The sequence below is a fragment of the Sus scrofa genome, chromosome 11 (assembly GCF_000003025.6).
Source record: "Sus scrofa isolate TJ Tabasco breed Duroc chromosome 11, Sscrofa11.1, whole genome shotgun sequence".
In the NCBI taxonomy this organism is placed as follows: Eukaryota; Metazoa; Chordata; class Mammalia; order Artiodactyla; family Suidae; genus Sus; species Sus scrofa.
The window spans coordinates 73,316,112-73,329,323 of NC_010453.5; the positions used below are offsets into that span (position 1 = coordinate 73,316,112).

General features: G+C 39.6%; 1 long non-coding RNA gene across 1 annotated transcript; it reads left to right on the forward strand.

Moving 5' to 3' along the window:
• On the forward strand, positions 3,620-11,470 carry LOC102168091. The gene is made up of 3 exons (XR_306344.3): positions 3,620-5,911; positions 6,307-6,536; positions 10,540-11,470. It is a non-coding gene; the product is annotated as an uncharacterized LOC102168091 (long non-coding RNA).

The window sequence follows — 13,212 nt, forward strand, 5'->3', positions numbered from 1 at the left end:
CACTTTCCAGAAGGAGTAACACAGCATCCAATTTAATGAAAAGACATCTCCAAAGATGAATGAAGCAAATCAAATTATTAACCTGATTATAACCCCTTTTCTTCCCTTTCCGATTGTATAACAGAGAGCGCGCACACACGCCACTATCTATAATCGGCACATTACCAGCTAACGACTATAAATATTTATCTTTTTATTCAACCTCAGGCACATTACATTGTACATATGTATTTCAAAGAGTCAGAAGACGATTATCTGTTTTTCTTTACAATCATTTCAAAATATTCGACAATTGTATTCCTCCAGAGAGGCCTCTGACCCATTGTTTTCCAGGACAAATGCATTTTCGAATGGATTATTAGGGTAACCATGGTTAAGGAAGCACAATAAAACTCTGCTTCCTCCACTGGAAAAGTGGAAAATATTTGATTTTATTCTCTAAAGGATTAGGTTCAGGACAAGCCTTCCGGCCTTAGAACGGGATGAAGTAAATGCCCTCAGTATGGAACGCCAAGGCTACAAGCCTGCTTCCAATGCTCTGGCGGCCCTCTCTCAAGCTGAGGGGCCACCTTTCCATTAACAGAGCTTGACGATTTCAGGTAGAACTTACAAGGCATCGGGATTAATTTCCTCCTATGCAGGAGTCATGACATCCTTTGAAAGGGATGAGACAACACTGGAGAGACAGTCATGCTCCGGTGCATTAACTGATCCCCAGGAGGGACAAACAGTGTAAACACACACGTGGCACTAGAATGTGACAGAGCCCAGGCATTTTGGGCGGGGCCCACAGGATCAGGTGATTAACTTGACGGGGTGTCTCCAAGACATTTCTGATGGATGGGAATATTTTTTATGAAATAGAATTTTTCCAGAGAAACATTTGAATGTCAACAGATAAAATTAAACATCAAGTTTAATAGCATGAGCTTTCAAGTCAGCTGACTGGATTTGAATCTCTGCTCCAACATTTTCTACCTATGTGACTCTGGAAAACATACTTCACCTCAGTTTGCACATCTGAAAAATAAGGCTTAATCACTGATTTTTATTCTTTCAGGTACTCAGTGTTCGCATGAGGTTTGAATCAAGTCTGTTAAGCTTTTTCTATTGGGTAATAGTCCAACAGTTACTTTAAAGAAATAATCCTTAATATCTGTACTTCTTTAAAAAAAATTTTCCCCCCAAAGACAAGTCAAATAGATTTTTATACTGAGTAACATCATACAGATTATTTGTTTTAAACTTCCATGTAGGCTAGACTTGTCTGATATGAACCCCAGAGAGATATAAGTAAAGATTCACAATTCTCAGGCAATCCCCAGGATTCTTAGAACCCTTTGTCCCTATCTAGCAGATCTGGCTCAGATTTGGCTAGACCAGGTTTTTTGGGTTTTGTTTGTTTTTGTTTTCTTTTTAGGACCACACCTGCAGCACATGGAAGTGCCCAGGCTAGGGGTCGCATCACAGCTACAGCTGCTGGCCTGCACTATAGCCATAGCCACAGCAAAGCCAGATCCAAACCACATCTGTGATCTACACCACAGGTCACAGCAACGCCGGATCCTTAACCCATTGAATGACAAGGATCAAACTTGCATCCTCATGGATACTAGTCAGGTTTGTTTCCACTGAGCCACAACAGGGATTCCTAGAACATGTTTAGTTAGACTTTCCCTGTCATGAGAGAGTCTTGGAAAATTAGGTTTCCACCACCCAAGTTTGTAGTGATGAGTATTTTGCCTGGAACATGAGAGCATTCCACAAGTGTAAGGGTTATTATCACTGGAAAGCAAATTCCAAGAAAACAAAGGCTTTGTCCATTTTTTCTTGAATAGGAAGTTATTTTAATGTTATCAACTGACAGGGACATCCTAGCCAATATTCAGGTAGAATATCCAGCAGAGCGTAACTGTTAACTACTAAAATCAATGTGTCAGAGTGAGCCAGGCTGACTTTCTCTCAGAATCGTACTTTAGAGTGGCTTACAGCACACTTACTCCACAGTCTCTCTGAGAAGCTATGTCAAGTACACAACATACAGACCCTAAGGTGACCCCCATATCCCCACTTCCTGGTGTCCCTACCTAATTGTGTTCATATCTTTCTATGACCCCTCCCCTTGAAGTTGGACAAAAGCTACAACTTACTTCTAATAACGCACAAGAAAAAATGTTCAACATAGCTAATTATTGGAGAAATGAAAATCAAAATTACAATGAGGTACCACTTCACACTGGTCAGAATGGCCATCATTAATAAGTCTACAAATAACAAACACTGGAGAGGGTGTGAGGAGAAGGGAACCCGCCTACACTGGTGCTGGGAATGTAAATTGATGTGACCACTGTGGAAAACGGTATGAAGGCTACCATATGACCCAGCAGTATGAAGGCTACCATATAGAACTACCATATGACCCAGCAATCCCAGCAACATCCAGATAAAACTTTAATTGAAAAAGATACATGCACCTTATGTTCATCTCATCACTATTCACAATAGCCAAGACATGGAAACAACCTAAATGTCCATTGACAGATGAATAGATTAAGAAGATGTGGTACACATACATAATGGAATACTATTCAGCCATAAAAAAGAACAAAATAATTCCATTTGCACCAGTATGGATGGAACAAGAGGCTCTCATACTAAGAGACGTTAAGTCAGACAGAGAAAGACGAATACCATATGATATCACTTCTATCTGGAATATAATATATGGCACAAATGAACCTATCTGTACAAAAGACAAAAACTCATGGACATGGAGAACAGACTTGTGGTTGTGAGGGGGAGGGGGAGGGAGTGGGATGGACTGGGAGTTTGGGGTTCGTAGATGTGAACCACTGCATGTGGAGTGGATAATATGAGATCCTGCTGTGCAGCAGAGGGAACTACATCTAATCTCTTGTGATGGAACACGATGGAGGATGATGTGAGAAAAAGAATGTGTGTACTTATGTGTGTGTGTGTGTGTGTTTATATATGCATAGCTGGGTTCCTGCGCTGTACAGCAGAAATTGACAGAACATTGTAAATCAACTATGATAAAACATTTTTTAAAAAAGATGTCAACAGCCAAAACTAAAGAATATGACAGAAGTGACATGGTGCGACTCCAGTGATGAAGTTTACACTACACAACAGATGAGAACAGAGTCCAGCCAGCATCTTGACTGCAGCCCAATAGATGCTGAGTCTGGACTCCAACTAAGCCACATCCAAGAGTCCCCACCCATGAATGCTGTGAGCTAATTACTGCATGTTCTTCTAAACCATTAAGTTTTATGGTGATTTGCTATACACAGTAATAGATGTTAATATAATAAGTAATCGCAATGTTCCTATTTCATCTCTAAATTATTACTAAGGAGCTCCCGTTGTGGCTCAGCAGGTTAAGAACCCTACTAGCATCCATGAGGATTCGGGTTTGATCCCTGGCCTCGCTCGGTGGGTAAGGATCCAGTGCTGCCATAAGCTGTGGCATATGTCGCACACATGGCTCAGATCTGGTGTTGCAGTGACTGTGGTGTAGGCCGGCATCTGAAGCTCCAATTTGACCCCTAGCCTGGGAACTTCCATGTGCCTCAGGTGCAGCCCTAAAAAAAAAAAAAAAAAATTATTATTGAAAGCTATATGGTGGCACACATACTACTTTGTGAGCTATTTCCATTAGTAAAACAAATAACAGTCAAGAGTCTTAATGAATGTTTTGAATTGTTAGTGAATTTATGTAGAGAAAAATTCAAAGATTCATTTATATCAAGTAGTAATGAACATCTCCCATCACTGTTGTTATGATCTATAATATGGGACACTGAACACTGTATTTTCAGTTCATACTGATTGATCCTTCCCTACTTCTGCTAATTTAAACTGTCCTTTTAGGGAGAAAGCTAACGATTAAAATATTACGTCTTGATTTTTGTCAATAATTCTGGAAACATTTGTTTGTTATGTTTTTTTGAAGACTATTAATAAAAAGAGAAATTACTTATTGAGTTATGATTCATGTTCCTCCAGAAGAACAGTAACTCAGCATCTGATGAGGTGAACCAAAAAAGTGGAAAGAATTCGTTTCTATGTATCTGTTCAGATGCAAAGCTGACCTATTATCTTTTTTGAAGAGGGCTCTTTTCTTTCAGGACCTAAGATTGTAGTGGCAACTATCTGGTCAGTAAGTGATAAAATCCCATTTCTATGCACCCATTGGCCTGTAGACTTCTCTCTTTTTTTTAAATGCACCTCAAGGTTAACAACTGACTTTTGTTAATGATGGGATTAATCCTCCTGGGTCTGTGCACAACACAGATGATTTGCATATCTTATCTTGGCCACTGCTAGGGTGGACTTTTAGTAACTACTTCTCCTAGGGAAAAAAAATAGAAAGAGAAGGATGATGTGTCTCCTTGGTGGCTCTAAAGGAAGTCATCCCTCCTTGTGGGACCATATCTTTGCAGGCAGTGGACTTGGTCTTCAGACAAAATCTATCAATGGGAGACCGCACCCCAGAGACAATCAGGATGCCCACTTGTCTGCAGTTTCTAAGCACTGTCCAATTTTTACTGCAATTCACACGTAATTTTATACATGCAATATTATCTCATATACGTGTGTGTGTATGCGTACATATACATATATGTAAAGATTTTGCAAATACTGGGCTCCGTAACATTTTCGGGGTCACAGATGGAAGGAGCAAAGCTAAAAGAAAAACTAGCAAAGTCCTGTTATGCAAGAGATAAATTATACAGTCTTTTTTTTTTTTGCTGCTAGGATTCAGTGTAGTTTCTAAACTTTCTAAGCCACAGTTTACTCAGTTATAAAATAGAGACAGTAAAATGATTTATCTCATAAGTCTGCAGATGAGATAAAACCTAAAAAATCTTTCAGCCCAGCCTAGTACCTAGAAAGAACCCAGTAAATGTTAGCGGCTGTGGCGGGCTTGCTATATGCTATAAATTATGACTTAAGAGACGCTGTGCTTAATAGATTGGATATGCTCCTTTGCATCATGCTTAGAAGGTTGGATTGTCCTGTGCAAAGATTTATATAAATATAAACCAGGTGTCTCACACTTATTCAGCCTTCAGGGGTGGGTCATGCTTCCCTTTAATGCCTAAATAGCAATAGCCCATGTCCCTTTGTGTATTACGGCAGAAAATCTAGTCTTTTATGGGGTTTCTCTCCCCAAGTACTTCTGGGAACCTCTAGAAAATGCTTACATATCCCACAACTTTGTATGTCATAGTTGCCTATTACGTTTCAGCAAACCATCTGATTCTAGAAGCCTGCAGCATGATTCCATACTCATGCCTTGTTTTCTTTGTTCTGGCTTCCTTGGCCAGATGTTTGTGCCCCCACTGTTCAAGATTGGGTCTATCCTTTGGTCCCCAACAATATAGTAAGACCTGGATTCAATGAGCATGAATTTCACTGTAGCCTGCAGGACACAGAATGCATGTCCACGCAGGAAGTATTGCACTCGTCCATTCTCTACTGCACAATGCTGCTTTGTGAACAACCACAAAGCTCAGAGGCTGGCACGGACAGTCAGTTCTTGCTCATGGTCCTGCTGGTCTGCGCAGGCTCAGCTGGGGGCTGCGGGGACCAGCAGCATATGGCTCTAGGCTGTGAGTTAAGTCTAGCTTAGCTGCTTGCATCGCCTCATTCTGGGACTCCTGGTGATATGGAGCACATTCCTCTCCTGACAAATGGAAGATGCTCAGGGGACCAAGACACATCACAGAAGTCCACATAAAACCTCTGTCACAGCACGTCTGCTAAATTTCCATTGGCTCAAGCAAGTCAATCACGACCAGAGGCGGAGGCCAAGGCACATGCAGTGCGCGTTAAGTCACAGGGCAAAGGGGTGGATCACCCCATGACCACAGAGAGAGAAGAGGTGAGAACAGAAACGTGGATGTCACTTATAACCTCTCTAAGGTTCCTTAGGCTACACTCCTCCAGAGGAGATTCCTTAATGGTCATTCCCGCCCTTTCTCCCATGTTTTGGCAAATTATAAGGCCTAAATTACCACTGGGAATGTCTTTGACATATTTATTACCAGGAAGCTATTTATAGCGTCCAAAGAAGGGTAAATGGTTTCCTAAGAGAAATATTCTGCTATGATGAAATTGTACTAGCAACGAAGAAAATCTTTTACAATGTTTAGTAGATCATAGCGCACGATTCATTTCTGATTTTTTCAGAATGACATGTTCTGAAAAAAAAAAAAAAAGAATGTTTTTGTGTGTAACCAAATAACTCATTCTTTTTTTTTTCCTCTCTAAACAAAGGAAGAGTGACCTCCTAACACTGAATTCAAGCTATTTCTATGGGAAGAGGCATCTTGTTGGCTGGCCATCTTTTTTTAAATTCCCATCATCAATATGCCCAAGAAACCCTGGAAGCTCTGGTCTCAGTGAGGATTTGCCACTGCCAAATGTTTCAAGAGATAGGTCTGCAAAAAGTTGCAGCTAATTTAAGAAACCTCAAGAGGCAAAGAGGCTGATGGAAGCCAGCAAAGGTAGGTGAGAACCAAAGGCTCTATGGATGATAACTGCAGACTCTCCTTGACAGACTGGGAGGATTTCTGCTTTCCTGGATTCCTTAGAAAATGAGTCCATCCACAGCAGGCTCACTTTTATGGACAGGTTGCCTGCACAGAAACATGGAAACAGAGACACAGGTGAAAGATCAAAGACAGGTTGCATTGACATGGATAGGTATTGCCAACAAAATACCAAGAGCCTAAAATGAGATTATTTCCTGAGAACATGTGCAAAAAGTCCAGTTATGATCTTGGCAGCCTGTGGGCTCTCAGATGATATCACCCACGTGTTTGTCCTTCCTTCTACTGGCAATGCTACCCGAATACCTGGGTAATGGTTGGGTAGCCTTTAGGATTGTCATATCAAGTCACAGTCAAATGTACAGTAAAGAGCAATGGTTTGCATCATACACCTAAAGATTAACACTCAAACCAGCCAAACTGGAAAAAAGAGAAAAATGTGAAATACACAAATTTTTTGGGAAAAAAAGAATTTTATTTTCACTTTATGAAATAGGCAAGTGTGAAAAGACTGGTGTTTGTGAACAATGGGTGTGTTTATGAACACAAAGACAGGGGTAAATAACAGCAAGATTTAAGATAGTAAAACATCAATGGATTGAAAATAAGAAATATGTAACATAAAAGTTAAATATTTCCTACAAAGGAAATTATTAAAAATTGCTTATAGCAAGCTTAAATTATTTTTAAAATATTTATATTATACAAGCAGTTATATTCATCATTTATTATTTCATTCGTAATCATTTCTACTTTTTTGTTTGTCTTTTGTCCTTTTACAGCCACACCTGCAGCATACGGAGGTTCCCAGGCTAGGGGTCGAATCGGAGCTGTTGCTGCCAGCCTATGCCACAGCCACAGCCACACCAGATGCAAGCTGCATCTGCAACCTACACCACAGCTCACGGCAATGCCAGATCCTTAACCCACTGAGCGAGGCCAGGGTTCGAACCCACAATCTCATGGTTCCTAGTTAGATTCGTTTCCACTGCACCACGACGCGAACTCCTCTACTTTTGTTAAAGCAGAAAAATAGTTAATTCTGAGACCCTTTAGTATTGGTAAACTCACAAGTGATTTCCTTAGAATCTCATATACTTTTCAGAAAATAAGTAAATAGTTTCTGACTCCATAACACAGGAACTTTTATTATGAAACTTGTTCTTAAAATCTTCTCCACTTGTGGTTCAGGAACACTGCTTTGTGGGAACAAGGCTGGAGTCTGAGGGCAGTAAGAGGCATAGCAGAAGGCAAGGCTGGTCTCCCAAAGATCCCTGAGCAGTCTTAAGGAGGGAGCTGCAGAAAGGATTAAAGCAAAAAGAAATAACCTCAGGTCTTACTGAACAAAAGTAGCTCAGATTGGAGTTGGGGAAAAGTGCAGTTGAGGGAAGAATGATAAATAAGAAAAAAATGAGAACAGAGGTAAAGAAGAGTTATTAAATAGGAAAAAAAGATCCATGTTCTGTCTTGTTTTCTCCAAAACCGTATCTTCTTCAAAATTAAGACTCATTTATACAACAGACCAGAAGCTCTCCTTTAGCAATACCAGTAGAACAGCCTCAGCTCCAAGAGACGGAGTTGCCTGACAGCCATCCCAGGACAGGGAGAGATGCAGGGTTTTCTCGAATGGGTGACATTCCTTTTTCCTTTCAGTCTGCTGGGAAAACCTTAACGGGCTGGCTGCTCTGAGGAGCTGGCCAGGGGATGATGGCAGTCATTCGGGTGAAAACCAACAATTAGTCATGCCTGGTGCAGTGAAAAAGCAAAATTGCATAGAAAACTGAAAAGACAAGAAGTATGAATAGCAACACACAGAAGCAAAGAGGCTGTCTTCCCGTTAATTCACCAGGGGGGATAAAGCAAAGTGCATTTCCATATGCCAGAATCCTAAACACAACCCAAAGCCTAGGAAGCTGACGAGACTTTTCCAGTCACCTGCCGAGAATATGCCACATTTCTCTCCTTGGAGAAGCAGCACCAGCTACATGTGACCTGATGTTTCTGCATAAATACACATAAAATTTGCCTTGTTTGGGGCGCCTGAAGGTTTCACTTAATCTGCAAGAGCAGACTCTTCTAAGCTGTGACATTCTACTTTAAATTCCTACTCTTCCTTGTTTGCCAAAAAGTCCACGTTTGAAATTTCTTTCCCTGTCCTCTTGCTCCTGATTGCTCTCTCTTTCTCTCTTATTAAGTTTCTTCAAGTGGAACTTATATTTCCTTGAGGGGATGTGCAAAGATTTCCTGGAAGTCATTTTTCCCCATTCTAACATAATTTCACATTAAAGTTGGTCTCCCGAGCGGCCCTCCTTTCTGCAGTCATATTTCTTTTTCTCTCCTACTCTGGCTGACATTCCCAATGGAACCACCATTTCCAAAGGTGACCGCCCCTTGAGTATGGACAGAAGGATCCCTGCATTGACCACCGTGATACTCCCAGGCATATTTGAAACTGACGACTTTATTCAAGGCCAAGAGAATAATGTTCTACATAGAAAATGTCATCGATGTAAGTGATGACATAGCTCAGAAAGTCTTTGTTCCTTGTTCTTTGTATGCTTTTTCCTGGGTGTGAAATGGCAACACCTCTCTCTGCACAGTGATTCCTTTCTTGGATTTGAGTTCCGTATGACAGCAAATATTCTTTGTAAAGATCTTAGGCCCAAAGAAATTCACAAATGCGATATCTTCTAACCATAGAGTGTGGTTGCATATAGCACAGTGGGTGTGTGAGTTCTTCACCCAAATTCCATATAGGGTCTTAATATCATCGTACTAAAAATAGTTTCTCATATAAATGTCTAAATTAAAATGTGTATAATACAATCAAATTAAATGATGAAAAGGAGAATTTATTGGATGGCTCCTTGAAATTAGAACTTATGTTGGTTTTTCAGTTTTTTTCCAGTTCAACATCTATGCCCTCTTCTTCTGGACACTGAATCCCAATTTTCCTCTAGAGGAAAAATATAGCAAAATCAAATACATAGGTTACACTAATCGTCTATTTATATGTATATGCATACATGTGCATGAATGTTTATGTGCATGTATCCAAATGCTTAATATTTAAATATTAGTCCAGTCCTTCAACGTAAGAAGTCACTAGCTCTAAAGGACACTGAAGGTATACAAAATTTCTTTCAAACTGTAAAAAGTGGTAATTCATACTTATATGCCTCAAATATTTTAAGACAAAAATTATCATCTAAGCCTGTGTTCTAAAAATGTCTATAATAGACTTTAGTACCTCTTGTGTAATATTGTATGCATTGCATTTTGTTACACTTATTATACAAATTGAAATGAATAATAATTTTGCAGTTTTACATCCCATGAATATTTTTCAGTATTCTCCAGCAGTAGTTAATATGCTAACCAACTTTACTGAAAGGCATACAGATGTGGAAGAAATCTATCTGGGGACTTTAATTATCACCTTGTCAAATTCAAATTATTATCTTGTGAGTTCATTTCCATAAAGTATCCCCTTTGCTCTTCCATGATTTAACACGTGTCTACTTTTTCTTATTTGTATCTATCTAGAGGCTCTACTCCTTTCAAAGGTGATACTTCTCTGTTAGATTGTGATCTTTACCATAAAGTATTTGGTCAACAATTTCTTTAATAAACACTTCATTTTAGCAGACGAAGGGTCTGTACCATGTGCAAAATAGACTATCCATAATCATAATGCCCCACAAATCCAACTGAAAACTAATTTTTATGAACAGTATCAATTTAAGGGAGCTATTAAAAGGAAGAGACTACGCTTTACTAAGCATCATTCGAAAGAACATCAATGTTGCACAATAGGTTATTTCAAGAGTTCGAAGATTGGCAGTAACTATAAGATTAAGAGATAGGTGGTGTTTGTTATTTATGCTGAGACGTATCTTTTGGTGGAAAGCGGGAGGAGAGGCAAAAGAAATGATGACGTTTCCGTTTCTCTTCCCAGGTTGAAATCACATATTTCTAGACAGAGGGTGATGATGCTGACCGGGAAGAAGAAAGACTAAAGGTTTACGGGACAAAAGAAACTTTACTTAATTCCCTTAACGTTCATAAAGGGACAAGAGTCCCCATTTAGAGTTACTTCAGTTTATTACATCTTAAAATATTAATTTGGAATTAAAATAAAAAGTTAGCATGTGTTTGAACAGACTGGGTGGCTTTTATAAGAAAATGGATGGAAAATCATACCTTGTTTTGACTTTCCTGTAATTTCAAAGGCTTTCATGGAAAAGATTTAGTGTTATTAAGGGGGGCCCTCAATAATTATTAAAATGTGTTAAAGTATAGCTTCAAATGTTTCAATAAGCTCTGCAGCTAAGAACCTCTATTATCACCTGTCATGTGCCCCACACCCCAAATTTACAAATGAAGGAATCAAAACCTTGTACTTTTCACTAATGAGGTGGTGGCACTGAATGAGTGACTAAGCTGATGATCCCACTGCCATCAGATCCAAACCCAGAAATATATCTCACCTGCAAGGCTTCAGCACAAAGGCTGATTTGCTGAGTTAAGTACATGTATCAGGACTAAGGTTTCATAGCATTTATTAGAGGAGGGAGAGTGAATGTCAGGCAAAGTCTATTGTGCTGCAGAAAATCACAAGTCCCTCTGAAGAGAGTGCCTCAAGATGAATGGGGGAAAAAAGCCAAAAAGATTTGAGTTAGAAAAAAGCAAGGCAGTCAACGGTAACTAGAACTCGAAGCCAGACAAAATCAATCTAATGATCTTTCTCAAAAAGGACCTGGCTGTTAGTGCTTCCATCAACCCAAAGTTCTTCAACGGTCATTATTGATATCTACCCACTTCAGAAATACGTCTGGAGGGTATTTCTGCCTAAAGTGATAAATCAAAGTAACAGAAAATACTTTTAAATTAACAGGATGATCAAGACAAAAGAAATCTAGTATTATATAAATCTAAGGCTACCATTTCTCTCGCCGTGTCTTAGCAGGCAGAAACATGTCAATTTCCACCATGTATCACCTGGTTACCTATTCAGTATTTCTTCAGTTTATATAAGGATGTTGACTGACATGCTCTCTCATTCTTTCTTGAGAAGCTTTCTAATTTTCTTGAATATTGTTTGAACGAGTTGCTAGGCAATTCATCCTTCCAGGCAGGCAGTGCATCATCTATGAACTTAGACCCCCAAGAGGAGTGAAGGTTAATGCTGTCACCTTGATTGAAAAGCCCACTTCCAACTAACACGTCAGCCACTCCTCTACACAGCTGCATGCGTATCAGGTCTTGTTTCGGATTTTAAATAAATAAATAAAACTTGGTCTTCCCATCTGAAAGCAACCCTACTCAATGCCACTACTGCAAAGAGATTTTAAATTTTTTTTCCAAAAGGAGCATTTATTTGAATTCTGGAGACAAATACCACATCTTCCTTACATTTTCACTGGCAAACTTCTGTGTATTTCACAATCAATTTCCCCTCTAAAAATTCTGCTCTTCTACCTTCTTGACCTTCCTCATTTGTTACTTCTCTTTCCTCTTTTCCAAATTTCTGAGACTCTCACCTATTTTCTCCATAACAACTCATATTACCAAAGGGGAAACCACTGCCCATTATTTTGAAACAGGGTGGACACAAGGAGTGAGCACAGCTGCGGGAAACACAAACGCCGAAGTGGGTCCGCCATCCAAAAGCACCAGGGAGAAACCAGAAGACTTAAAGGTGGCTCAGACCACAGTTCTTTTGCACATCACACTTCTTCACCTTTCCAGCCATCCAAATTAATTTCAAACTGTTTTATGTGTATGTCAGAAAGTCTGAAACAAACTGGGTTCGCTGTGATGAAGGCAGAGGAAAACAATGCCAGAAGGGAGAGCATTGAATTGGAAGAGATGGCAAACCTAGGGCCACTTGGGAAAGGGTTTCCGATGAGGACATGAAACGAGGGTCCAACTTTTAAATGGTTGCTATTTCCGGCAACAGAGCAGGGGCCAAAGGGGGTGCGGGTGAAAAGTGTGATTTCCTTAATTTAATTTAGCCTTGATAGGCATTTGAGATATTTATCTTTAACTACATCCGAGACTAATAATTACAACAAATACAGGCATATACAGCTGAGATAAATAAAAACAGCTGTGGATGCATCTGAATGTGCAAAAATAATAGAGCTGTCACCTGTGCCTCTTTTAAATTAAAGCTTTGCTAAATGCAGTCCTTTGTAATTCTGAGCCAAGTGGTACTTTCAGGGCACATGTTGGAGAGACAGCCGTGAAATGTTTAATCCACATTCAGAGTGCTGATAACTTGCAGTTTGCCCCCTATTCCTGTGCTCCTCTGTGGTGTAAAGAGAACCATTGATTTCTGCCAACTGACAAGCAATCAAGCATAAAAAACTAGTAGCAGGCGTACCCAAGGAGTAATTCTCGCTAATTCTTTCCCCAGGGTTCTTTCTGTAAGGAAACCATTGATTTTGGCTTGTTTAGGTGGATTTTCCAAAGTGACCTCTTTAAAAAAAAACAAAAAAAGTGTATATTCTAGACTCTCTTGAATAAGGAACCCAAATTAAATGGCATGAAACTGGTGGAATGAACCAAACTTCTCAAGTTTTCCAGGCAGAAATGTTGCCTGCCTTGGGTTTTGTTTAAGGAGGGT